Source organism: Leptodactylus fuscus, chromosome 2 (assembly GCF_031893055.1).
Source record: "Leptodactylus fuscus isolate aLepFus1 chromosome 2, aLepFus1.hap2, whole genome shotgun sequence".
Taxonomy (NCBI): domain Eukaryota; kingdom Metazoa; phylum Chordata; class Amphibia; order Anura; family Leptodactylidae; genus Leptodactylus; species Leptodactylus fuscus.
The window spans coordinates 59,318,269-59,330,792 of NC_134266.1; the positions used below are offsets into that span (position 1 = coordinate 59,318,269).

The 12,524-nt window shown below is 43.0% G+C and overlaps 1 protein-coding gene across 2 annotated transcripts in view; it reads right to left on the bottom strand.

Annotated features, from left to right (window-relative positions):
* Positions 1–3,569, bottom strand: part of SMPX (small muscle protein X-linked) — a 105,126-nt gene extending 101,557 nt beyond the window's left edge. Inside the window, exon 1 of one of the 2 annotated variants that reach the window (XM_075263864.1) lies at positions 3,355–3,569. The gene's annotated coding sequence lies outside the window, so the exon portion shown is untranslated. The remainder of the gene's footprint in view (positions 1–3,354) is intronic. The other variant, XM_075263863.1, reaches the window with a different exon arrangement.
* Between the last annotated feature and the right edge of the window lie 8,955 nt (positions 3,570–12,524).

Here is a 12,524-nt window from a genome sequence, read left to right on the forward strand (position 1 = left end):
AAAAGTCGCAACTTTTTTTTGCTCAAACCCCGATACGTGATTTTTTTTTTACATTTTTAGAACTTTTTATGCCTTGCAGGAAACTGGTGTACCAGGGATAATATATCTGCAAATGAACAACTCATCAATCCTTAGCATGGATGGCCTATAAAAGTAGATGACCAGTGCAAATGTAAACATGCACCATGGGCCTGGCATTCGCCAAGGCTGCCAGGATGGTGGTAATATGGCTGCTCCACCACACTCTTCTCTAGCCAACGCACCAATGTATATGTGCCTGTCTTCTCCTCAGCTACCCCAAAACACTGCCCCCTGAAGGTCACTGAAGCCACTCACCATCAGTGAAGAAAACTCACTGACACTCAACTCTTCACTGAAGTCCTCTTTCCTGAGTTAGATGGTTCATGTACAAAAAATGTAACACATCAGTGATATGTAAGTGACAGATGATAGATGATGAACTCAGTTGTAAGTTAAGAATAAGATCACTATGGGTATGGGCTGCCCATCACTGAAGAGTCTATCCCAGTGGTTCTTAAACCCTAGGCCATATGCACGGTTCATTTTGTGTACCAGTAAAAAAACATATACCTATGTCTTGAATTTGGAAAAAAATCATATTTGATCTATCACTAAAGAAGTGTTCGGTGACTGTGCATATGAAACTGGTGGGTTCGGTACCTCAAACAAGGTTAAGAACCACTGGTCTATCCTCTTTCTCAGATATCCTCAAATTCATCAGTTCTTGGAACTGAGATGATGTCTTTGACTTTCTTTCCAAGGTGGTGACCCTCTAAGCTATCCTCCACTTCCTCAAGCAATCCTCCTTGCAAGTTGTTAATCAAACCGACATATTTACTGAAATTACATTAATGGACCTCAAAGAGGTAGCTGTTCCCACCCTCACTAACCTAGCCAACACATGACATCAATGAGTCACACCATAGGGGGGCAACAAACAACTTCTTCCATGATGCATCTCACAGATGCAATTCTGCTCCATCTCTAAGAGGTCAGCGCGCAGGTTTAACCATTCACGTGCAACAATCCATCCATCCAAGATGTACATTCCACACTATCTTACACGAGGACGATTGATAACTAAGAGATTTAGAAAGCTAAGAATCGACTGGACAAAAAAGGGCAAAAATTAGACCAGTGAAAAAACATTGTCTGGTCGGATCTGTTGCAGCACGCTGGTGGGAGGGTCAGAACATGGGGCAAAGAACAGGAAAAAAAACCTTCCCGTCAGGTATCAACAGTTTAGACTGGTGGTGGAGAAATGGCGTTTGGTGGAAGGTTTTCTTGGCCTACTCTGGGTACTCTGATACTTGTGTTTGAACGCCAAATAGGATCCAATATGCTGCTACATGGGTGTTTCTAATAAAGTAGCCATTCAGTATATGTCATGTCTAGTTTGTAAAATTGCAAATCTTGTCCTAATGTCAATGACATTATTTAGGAGACATGTTGCTGTTAAGAGGCATATGTGGAGAGAACTACTCTTCACTTATATGGAGGTATGTGGTCAATTCCTGGTAAATTTGTTTAGCACTTATAAGGAGCATCTGACTGGCAATGTTATGGAGGCACTGTGGCTGCCACTTTTAGGCTCAGGACACACATTGCTGAAAAGTTGTTTTTTTATTGTAGATTTTGCTGAAGTTTTTTGAATCAAAGCCAATAGTGGATTTAGCAGAAGGGAGAAGTGTAAGAGTTTCCTTTACTTTAACCATTCCTATTCAAGCTAGTCTTGACTTTGGCTCAAAAATCCGCAGCAAAATCTGCAACAAAAAACACTGATTTTCCACCATGTGTGGCCTCGGTATTACAAAAGTTTTGATATAGACAGAAGTCTATGTATGTCTGTCTAGTGTATTGGCATCCATGCCCTTGTTTGTGCCAACTGACAATATGAGCGTATCCATGCTACGCCACCGCCCAATGACATAAATCCGGCCCATGCCACTGAATACAGACAGTACTACTAAGCATGGGATAAAGCTGTCATTTTCCTGATTGTCTATCTACTTGATTCATAGTAGTACAGTCATGGTTGATGTCCTGAGCACAAAGCTGGCTTTCTGTACAACTTTTCGCATACACTGTAATTGGATTAAAGTTGAGGATAAACTCGTCTCATGCAGACTATAACTTATATGTAGTAGACAGAGACATACAGTCTATAATAATGACTAGGTGATCTTAATACGTTGTCCCTGTTCTGTACCAAGGACATCATACACATTGTATGGGATCTATAATTGATATCCTAATATAACCCAAGGCATATGGAAGAACAACACTCACATCTTTAGTTATATGTGAGCTACAAGCAGTTAATATAATTTCATTTTCCAAAAGCTGAACTACTTTGAAGCATGTGAACTAAGTAAGAATTGACCTAGTTTTTTTCTCTGTGTCCAAAATCCTTTATTCTGCAAAGATTTACCAGTCATGATAAGAATTAAACACAGGGACCCCTTTATATATTGTATTACTGACCTATTAACCTTGTAGAAGTGAGACATTTGTGGTATACACCTTACATATGCCAGAAGCAGTGTATCACCGGGCGATATAATATACAATCACTTTTGCAGAGATTTTGGATAATTATGGGGAAAAATACAATGTTAATGCAATGTGTGAACAAAACCTAAGGTGAGATAGTTCTAGGTGTTAGACTTATCCCATATAAATGATCTACGTACTCGTCCATATACTTCACGTCATAGACTCAAGTCAGCATTATATATGTGATTCAGATAAGTATAGATTAGTCCCTTAGTTACAGCATACTGTATGTTAAGGCATTGTATATAATGCAGTGATAATATACCTGGATATATATATATATATATATATATATATATATATAGATATATATATAGATATATATATATTCTTTAATAAAGGAATTTAATATAAGATTTATTAAAGTTTCTTATATAACATTGGTTTATATACACCAAGCTACTTTTACAGACGGGGTGCCTGTTGATTATACGGCCATGATTAGTGTATAGAGACCCTATGTACATATCTGAACTGTTGTGTCCCTGCCCCCTGATATACAGAAACCCCGTCAGCTGTGATGGTACCTGGATCAAGTTTTCAGATTATATTAGAAAAGTGATCTGTTAAAATACTAAAAACATATTAGTATTAAACTGGGACATATATATATATATATATATATATATATATATATATATATATATGTGTGTGTAGCGATATCATATTCCATGATAATGTACAGTCAGTGAGAGGTAAAGATGTAAGGTCACACAGCAAATCTGGGCATTACTGAAAATTCTCTATACATTAAGTAAAGTAAAGGATGTGACTTACCTTGCACAACTTTAATTTCCCCGGGGGAACGTGTGACGGGTCTTTACTCTGACTTTAGTGTTTATCTTGTCCGGGTGCTTCCAGTGCAGCTGATACATATGTTTCTGAAGAGCTTTGTCTCTGCCTTGTACTCAGAGCTGCTTCTGGGCTGGCAGATAAACCCAATTTGGTAGCTAAAGTGTAAAAGGAATTCCTTTCATAGCAATGACTTGTTCTTCCTAAATATAGTTTGTTGCACTTGGTAACTGTAGGTTGTCACTGGCTACTTGCTCTTGTTTTTACCTGGATACTGAGATTGATATTTGCTCTATCTAAATAAATAAGGAAGAAATAATAATAATAATAGTAATAATAATAATAATAATAGTAATAATAATAATAATAATAGCCAACTGTGCCCTACAGCTGCAGCCTTCTGACTACACACCTTGCAGAAGGACTTGGAGTTGTAACGTCGGAGCCAGAAGTGTGCAGCCTGTAATCTGACACTGAATTTTATAGAGTCATGGTAACAGATAATGGAAACTATTGTTGTCCTGTACTATAGTATAGTGTCATAGGATCCAGCAGCTATTCATTTTAGGTAACTAGAATATTTATTATATAATTACAGAATATTCATTATTTAATACATGATGATTTTAGATTGTGAACAGATGATTTAATTATTTAAAAGAAATGTTTATTACACTTTTATTATTATTTTTATATCTATATTATTCTATATCTTCAGTAAGGTCCACTCTCTTGCCTCATTTTTTGGTGTGTTCACTTGTTCCCATTGCTTGTTATTTTACTTGCTATTTGTACTCTACTTTGGATGATGGCTACTTTAAAGGGGCTCTATCAGTGGCATAACTACCGGGGTAGCAGGGGTAGCAGCTGCCAGAGGGCCCGAAACTTTAGGGGCCCAGCGACAGCCGCTACCGCTGTGTTTTTTTTTCTTCTTAATAGATTGTTACCGGCTGGAGTTACTCCAGACGGTAACCAGCCCTATTTACTTACCGATCCTGGCAGTGGCCGGGATCGGTAAGTGACGCCACAGTCCTCACAAACACTATTATTATACTCGGGGGTCTTTTCAGAACCCCAAGTATAATGATCGGAGGCCTGGGAGAGGTAAGCGAACATAAAAAACTGTGTTACCTATCCACGCTTCTGGAAGGCTTCGGCCTACTACTGTGAGGTCCGACATCACATGACCCAGGCCTACGTCCCGGGTCATGTGATGTCTGAACATCAAGGAAGATGGCCGACACCACCGAGGACTCCGATTATTATGCTCTGAGGTCTGAAAAGACCCCAGAGTATAATAACTGTTCATGGGTGTCCACTATGGGGTATAATACTGTGTGTGTGTGTGTGTGGGGGGGGGTGTATGTCATTGGGGTCTTGGGGGGGGGGGGGCATGTCAAAAGTTTGCTATGGGGTCCCGCCATTTCTAGTTACGCCATTTGGCTCTATCATTGGGAAAAGTCATTTTTAGATAAGCACATCCTTGCATAGGCTTTAGAAAGGCTATTTCACACCTACCTTTTGTATGTAAATTGCCTCAGTAGAGTTTGAATAAGTCCGTTTTTATCCATATGCTAGTAAGCTTCGACCGTGCACCGGAAGTGTCTCTGCGCACTATCTGCTCTATGTGTATGTATAGCAGAGATGAGTCATCAGCACAGCAGCCTCTGCTATACATACACATAGAGCAGACAGTGCACAGAGACACTTCCGGTGCACAGTCAAAGCTCATTAGCATATGCATAAAAATGGACTTATTCAAACACTGCTGAGGCAATTTACATACAAAAAGTAGGTGTGGAATAGCCTTTCTAAAGCTCATGCAAGGATGTGCTTATCTAAAAATGACTTCCCAATGATAGAGCAACGGTTTTGGAAACAACAGTGTGTTCGCGCTGCAATTTTTTCCGCGAAGTGGGCATGGGATTTGCATGAATCCCATCCACTTTACAAGTACTGTAAAACGCCGCCGCATTTTCGGCCCGTGGGGCCCCGGCCTAAATAGCAGAGGACCATAATTCCTTAGGATTTTCAACATAGCCTTTCAATTATCTTTATTGCACATGAGAAACTCAATCAAAAACGCAATGAAAAACTCAACAGAAAATTCATATGAATTTCCGCAGCACAAAACTGTGCGTTTTTTCCGCAACAGAAAACGCAGCGTTTTCTCTGCTTTTTTTTTTTTTGGCTGCGTTTTTTTGCTGCATTTCCACCCAGTGGGTCCTTAGCCTTAGTCTAAGGCCCCACGTTGTGGAAATGCAGCTTTTTTTTGTTGCAGATTTTGCTGAGGTTTTTTGAGCCAAAGCCAGGAGTGGATTGAGCAGAAGGCAGAAGTGTAAGAGCTTCTTATATATTTCCCATTCCATTGTAGGCTGTATAACCTCCCATTGATAACCTACCCTGACTTTACCTCTACCACCCATGGTATCCAAAATTATCTTCATTCCTGTAGCCTTCCCTCTCTTACCTCCTCAGCCTTAGGTTCCCTTAACGCCCCTGTTACAGGAGAGGAGCTCACTGATGCTTTAAAAGGCCTCCCGAATGGTCAGACCCTGGGCCCTGATGGATTCACCTACTTGTACTATAAGACCTTTCAATCTACCCTATTGCCTTACCTGCAGAAACTCTTCAACTCTTCTCTTGATGGTGTCCCTATCAGGGCCGCCGATAGGCCAGTACTACTGCTACTGGCGTCAGGGGCCCGGCCAAATTTAAAAACGGGTGGGGGGGCCCGGGCCCCCTGGCGCCGGCAGCAGTCATTGTATGTCCTGTTTGTTTCAACTCAGATCTGCGTCCAGAGGACGCAGATCTGAGTTGAACACATACGTGGCTGAAGCAAGGAGCTGACACAGGTCAGCTCCTCGCTTCAGCCGCATATGTGTCAGCGAGAGAGGCGGCAGCGGCGAAGCGAGGAGCTGACACAGGTCAGCTCGCTTCAGCCGCTGAAGCGAGGAGCTGACCTGTGTCAGCTCCTCACTTCGCCGCTGCCGCCGGCTACCCGGCAGTGTAGACGCGATGTGATGACGTCACATCGCGTCTACAACTGTGCGCCAGTAAGAGAGAGAGACGCGCAGAGAGCAGCGGGGGAACGAGGAAAAGGTAAGTGTAATGTGGATTATGTGGAACGTGAAACTGGGGGCAGATGAAGGAGAGGACGGCATGACACTGTGGGCAGAGATGGAGGGACATGAATCTGGGGGCAGAGATGGAGAGGACGGCATGACACTGGGGGCAGAGATGGAGGGACATGAATCTGAGGGCAGAGATGGAGGGGACATGAATCTGGGGGCAGAGATGGAGGGGACATGAATCTGGGGGCAGAGATGGAGGGGACATGAATCTGGGGGCAGAGATGGGGGGCATGAATCTGGGGGCAGAGATGGGGGGCATGAATCTGGGGGCAGAGATGTGGAGACATGAATCTGGGGGCAGAGATGGAGGGACATGAATCTGTGGGCAGAGATGGAGAGGACATGAATCTGGGGGCAGAGATGGAGGAACATGAATCTGGGGGCAGAGATGGAGGGGACATGAATCTGGGGGCAGAGATGGAGGGGACATGAATCTGGGGGCAGAGATGTGGGGACATGAATCTGTGGGCAGAAATGGAGGGGACATGGATCTGGGGGCAGAAATGGAGGGGACATGAATCTGGGGGCAGAGATGGGGGGACATGAATCTGGGGGCAGAGATGGAGGGGACATGAATCTGGGGGCAGATGAAGGGTGTATATGAAGCTGGGGGGGAGGGGGACATATAATTTACGGGTGACTGTAGGAGGATTATACGGTGTGCGGGCACATGAAAAATTAATGAGTGGGCGGAGTCAACATAACAGTGGGTGGGGCTAAATTTCCCACGGCGCGCAAAGCCGGTTCTTCAAAAGTTGGGAGGTATGGGTACAGGGCGCAATGGAAAGATGTTAGAGGGTGGACGGGGGGGATTGTTGGGACATCGGGCGTGCGGCACTGCGGAGAGGGAACTGGGGCAATAATATATAATATATAAGTTTTTAGCTGGAGAATAATAATGATGTAGGCTGCTATGTTACTAGCATAGCAGCCTGTTTGGGGGTGGGACTTTCACTTTAAAGGAGTATTCACGTTGCATTTTTGGCCTCCCTTGCCGGGATACGTTGGTAACCAGTCACAATCAGCTCCCCACTTATCCCTGCACGAAGAACTGCAGGCCCCCCCTTTTTTTTAATGGCCAGTTCTTTGTGCAGGGATAAGTTGACAGCTGATTTTGACTGGTTACCAATGTATCCCGGCAAGGGAGGCCAAAAACGCAATGTGAATAAGCCCTGAGGATTTATTAGGATGGCTCTTATAGATGGTGTTGGCTCTCTATAGGCGATGTCACACGTAGCAGATTTTACCTGCAAATAGAATCTGATTAAGCCTTGTAATGCTGCTAAATAAAGGGAAATTTAATACAGAATTGGTGTGTCGCAAAATAAGGTCGTTTTAAAATGGCGGGGGAGGGGGGGGGGCAGACACTTAGGCTGTATGGGGCCCCAAAATTCCTGATGGCGGCCCTCCCTATACCCGAGTAGATGCTCCACTTCCATATTACTTTAGTCCTTAAACCTAATAAAGACCCCCAAGATTGCTCCAACTACAGGCCCATAGCCCTCCTCAATTCTGACCATAAAATTGTTCACGAAAATCTTAGCTAACAGATTGAATACTTGGCTTCCCTCTCTCATCCACAAGAACCAGGTGTGTTTCGTCCCTTTTCATCAAGAGGTTGACACCAGAAAGTTCTACCATACCGGGCCTCCTTTTAAGCCTGGATGCTGAGAAAGCCTTTGCCCACCTAGACTGGTCATTTATGTATGCCACCCTTAGGAAATTTAGTTTCTCTGGGGCCTTTCTTACAGCAGTCACAGGGCTCTACTCTGCCCCCTCTGCTGTAGTCAAGCTCCCACACACGACTTCATCAGCCTTCCCATTTGCAATGGAACACGTCAGGGTTGCCCCCTAGCTCCTCTTATCTTTGCCAACTGTATTGAACGTTTTGCCTCCTACCAACCTTGATATCACAGGAATCCCAGTTTGTGACCAGGATTTCAAAGTCAGCCTCTTTGCCGATGGTGTACGCCTGACCCTATCCACTTCGTGACCACTCTGTTTGGTCACTCTGTCCTTCCCAATTCTTTTTGAGAGGATCTGATGTGCTGGTACCTCTACGAAGGGCCTCATTTCTGGCATTTACCATATTCTTTCCTCCCCAGAGAGACAGGACCCTTTGCCCACAGATACATGTTCTGATACACAGATACATGAACTGAGGCTTTGGCTCGGTACATATCCCCAGCACAATGGCAGATCATATGGTCCCAAGTGGCCAAGTCCTCGTCATACATATGTTTTGGTACCATACCCTGATCTTATTACACACTATCAATCCTACTATCCCTAGGACCTGCTGGAGATGCCTCACCGAGGAGGTTACGTTGTTTCACATTTTCTGGAACTGATCTTTGATTCAGCTGTTTTGGGCAAAGGTTAAAGCACTAACTGATGAGCTCTTTCTCCAGGGTATCCCGCTTGATCATTACGTTTATATGTTTAACTTACCTCCTCGACACCTTGGCAGAAAGACCTCCAAGCTGTTCTTGTACCTCTGCACTTCTGCTAAATCACTTATAGCCCTTCATTGAATAAGTGTGCATCCTCCTACTGGCCCAGCCCTTGTGGCTCGCCTCAAAGACATACGCAGCCTAGAATTCCTTAGAGCTACCCTTAACAATTCTACGGATGCCTTCCAGTCCAACTGGAATCTGTGGGATACATATTGCATTCTTCATAGTCGCTGACGCTTACCCCCTTGTCCCTTCTTTCTTCTTCTTCTCCCTTTTGTTCTCTTATGTTTATGTGTTCTCTGATCTATGTCTGGGTTTTTATTACTGTTTTATTGTTTATTATGTGATGTTTTTTTGTTTGTATGTGTAATAGATTTGTGAAAATTGAATAAAAATTACAGTTTAAAAAAGAAAAAACTCCACTCAGATTCCACACTCAGTTATGTGCTTGAAGCCTAATTCTGGAAGTACGAGCTTAGATAGCCTAGCGCCATTACAAAACTGCCCACAAACCGTCACAATAATTAGAATTGTTTAAGATTTTTTTAAAAACAAAACACTAGGATAAAAATGTATGTGTTATTAGCTAGAAAAGTATACTAGGCACTAGAGTACTATGTACATAAAAATGATTATTTTTGTAGAACCATTGTAAGACTCTGTTCACACAAGACTTGTAGCTTTGTAACAGAAGCTATGACATTGTGACATTTGTCCATTAAACACAAATCGAGTTGTGATCATCACATCCCATAATGGTGTTCAACTTTTTCATCAACTTGACAGCATCGACAGTGCTAGAGACAAGATTATTACTATTACAGCCAACAGTAACAGAATCTCCAGTGGAGTCTCTAAACAGTAATATAAACAAAGCCTAAGGGTAAGTTCACACAGGGTTTTTTGGTCCGGAACCTGAGGCGGAGACCGCCTCAGGTTCCGGACCAAATTACGGGTAGTTGCGACTAGATGACGGTGCAGTGAATGGGCTTAGTCAGGAGGAGGGAGTGGCTTCAGACAGAATCACGAAGCGACATCCGCCTGAAAGAATAAGCATCTTGCTTCTTTTTTCCGAGAGCCGGAACAAACGGTTCCTGGAAAAAAGAACTGACTGGCTCCCATTGAAATGAATAGGAGCTGTTTTTTGGTCAGGATTTTGAGGCGGATACGACCTTAAAATCCTGACCAAAAAACCCAGTGTGAACTTACCCTAAGACATGTAACTTAATACTCCTATTATGTGGATACCTGTTATACCATAAATTCCATAGTGCTCTGTAAACAGCAAGGTCTCATCCAAAGGTTCTGGCTAATATGACACCCGATCTCCATTTAAATCAATGTAAAATGTCATGGACGCAACTTGTGTCTGCTGCTAATGTCCACACAAGATTTTTCATGGACATTATCAGCGGACACTGGCTGCCGAACACTGACAGTAGTGTGAACGCTCCCTTAGTGGAAATGTGAAATTAATCTTAAGGGTGCATTCACACGGAGTATTTTGGCTCGTAATTTGGCATGTAGATGCCGCGGGAGCTTTTGCGTGCCGTATACGCTCCCATTGATTTCAATGGGAGCGTGGATCGTATACGCGGCGCTATTTTGTGGCTGTGAATTTGCGGCCGCAAAATCACGGCCGCAAAATAGAGCCGCGTATACGATCCCCACTCCCATTGAAATCAATGGGAGTGTATACGGCCCGCAAAAGCTCCCGCGGCGTAGACGTGCCACATTACGTGCCAAAAGACATCCTGTGAATGCACCCTAACAAGAAGGAACAGTCAATAGTTTGAGAATAAAATTGAGAAGAGGAGTAACAAGACAAAAAGGGGAGAAGATGGTCACTCCTAGAGAAACTCATAAAGAGCAAAGTACTTTCTGTAGTTAATAAAAACTTACCAGATACAATTCATAATTAATGGGGGGAAATTGAAAATAAAGTTGCTGACATTTCTAAGTACATTCCAAAACTGCTGATGGCAAAAGGGCAAAAAGCCAGGAACAGTACAGAACCTTCCAAAAGAAATGAATTTCACATTGGAAATTAATTTTTGCAAACAATACAGGGAAGCATTTTATCTTCTAACATGTGTTACTTACCGTATTACAAAATATGGGATACATTAATCTGGTTGCATTGTGACTAATATGTGTATTTTGTAGAACGTCATAAAATTGTGTCTTTAAATGGAGCCTGTCAGCAGTAAATTGGTTATAAACCTAAGTTATTGAGTTTTGGAACATTTTCATGTATTCCCCCATTTTATTCATATGTAAATTAGCAAAAAATCTTTTTCCACAGAAATCTAAAGCTGAGACCAAAGCCAAGAAAAGTTACACAGAACTTTCCCCTCATTTGTATATAACATGACGATTTACATGAAAATGGGGCTCCAAAGCCAAATAGCAGAGGTTTATTTGGAAACTGTTGTATCATCTCTACAAGGTAATGGGATTAGGTTTGTAACCAATTTACAGCTGACAGACTCCCTTTAAACTTCTTAAAGGAACTCTAAACAGGGTAAATACACAAATAATAAGTATTAGAGATAAGCGAGTAGTGAAATATTTGAGATTCGATATTCGTTTCGAGCAGAGCCTCAATATTCGATTACTCGATCGAATATCGAATCCCATTATAGTCTATGGGAAAAAATGCTCGTTTCAGGGGAAACCACTATTCGACTAAGGAGAGTCACCAAGTCTACGAGTAGCAGGAGGAGAGTGTTTAGGAGGAGCGCTGTGCAGTTAAAGCACACGGACCCCATAGACTATAATGGGTCCGTGCGCTTTAACTGCACAGCGCCTGCAGTTGCGCTGATATTCCATTGGGGGGGTCCTCCTGCAGACTCCTTCCAGATGGGAGGCAAGCGCTAATGTGAACTTACTCATCCTGCAGAACCAGCATTCATTGACCGAATGCTATACAGTGTATAGCATTCGGCCTATCAACGCTGGTTCTGCAGCAGGCTCATCTTTGCTAGTCAGGAGAGCTGGAAGCTTGCGTTATGCGGGAGCTGACGTTTTCTCATAGGAATGCATTGACCAGTATTGATTGTTCGAATTCTATACAGTGTACAGCATTCGGCCAATCGACGCTGGTTCTGCCGGAGGCTCGTCTGTGAGGAGGCGGAGTCTAAGATCGGACCACAATGGAGACTGTTGGTCCAATCTTACACTCCGCCTCCTCACAGACGAGCCTCCGGCAGAACCAGCATTGACTGGCCGAATGCTGTACACTGGCCAATCAACGCTGGTCAATTCATTCCTATGAGAAAAAGTCAGCTCCCTCGTAACCTCAAGCTGCCAGCTCTCCTGACTAGCAAGGACGAGCCTGGTGCAGAACCAGCATTGATTTGCTGAATGCTATAAACTGTATAACATTCGGCCAATCAACGCTGGCTCTGAATCGAATATTTACTGCGAATAGCTAGTAGTATTCGATCAAGTACGAATATTTTGAATACTGTAGTATTCGATCGAATACCTACTCAATCGAATACTACTCGCTCATCTCTAATACTGATAGGTTAAATGGCTTCTTATATCATCTCCTGTGTCT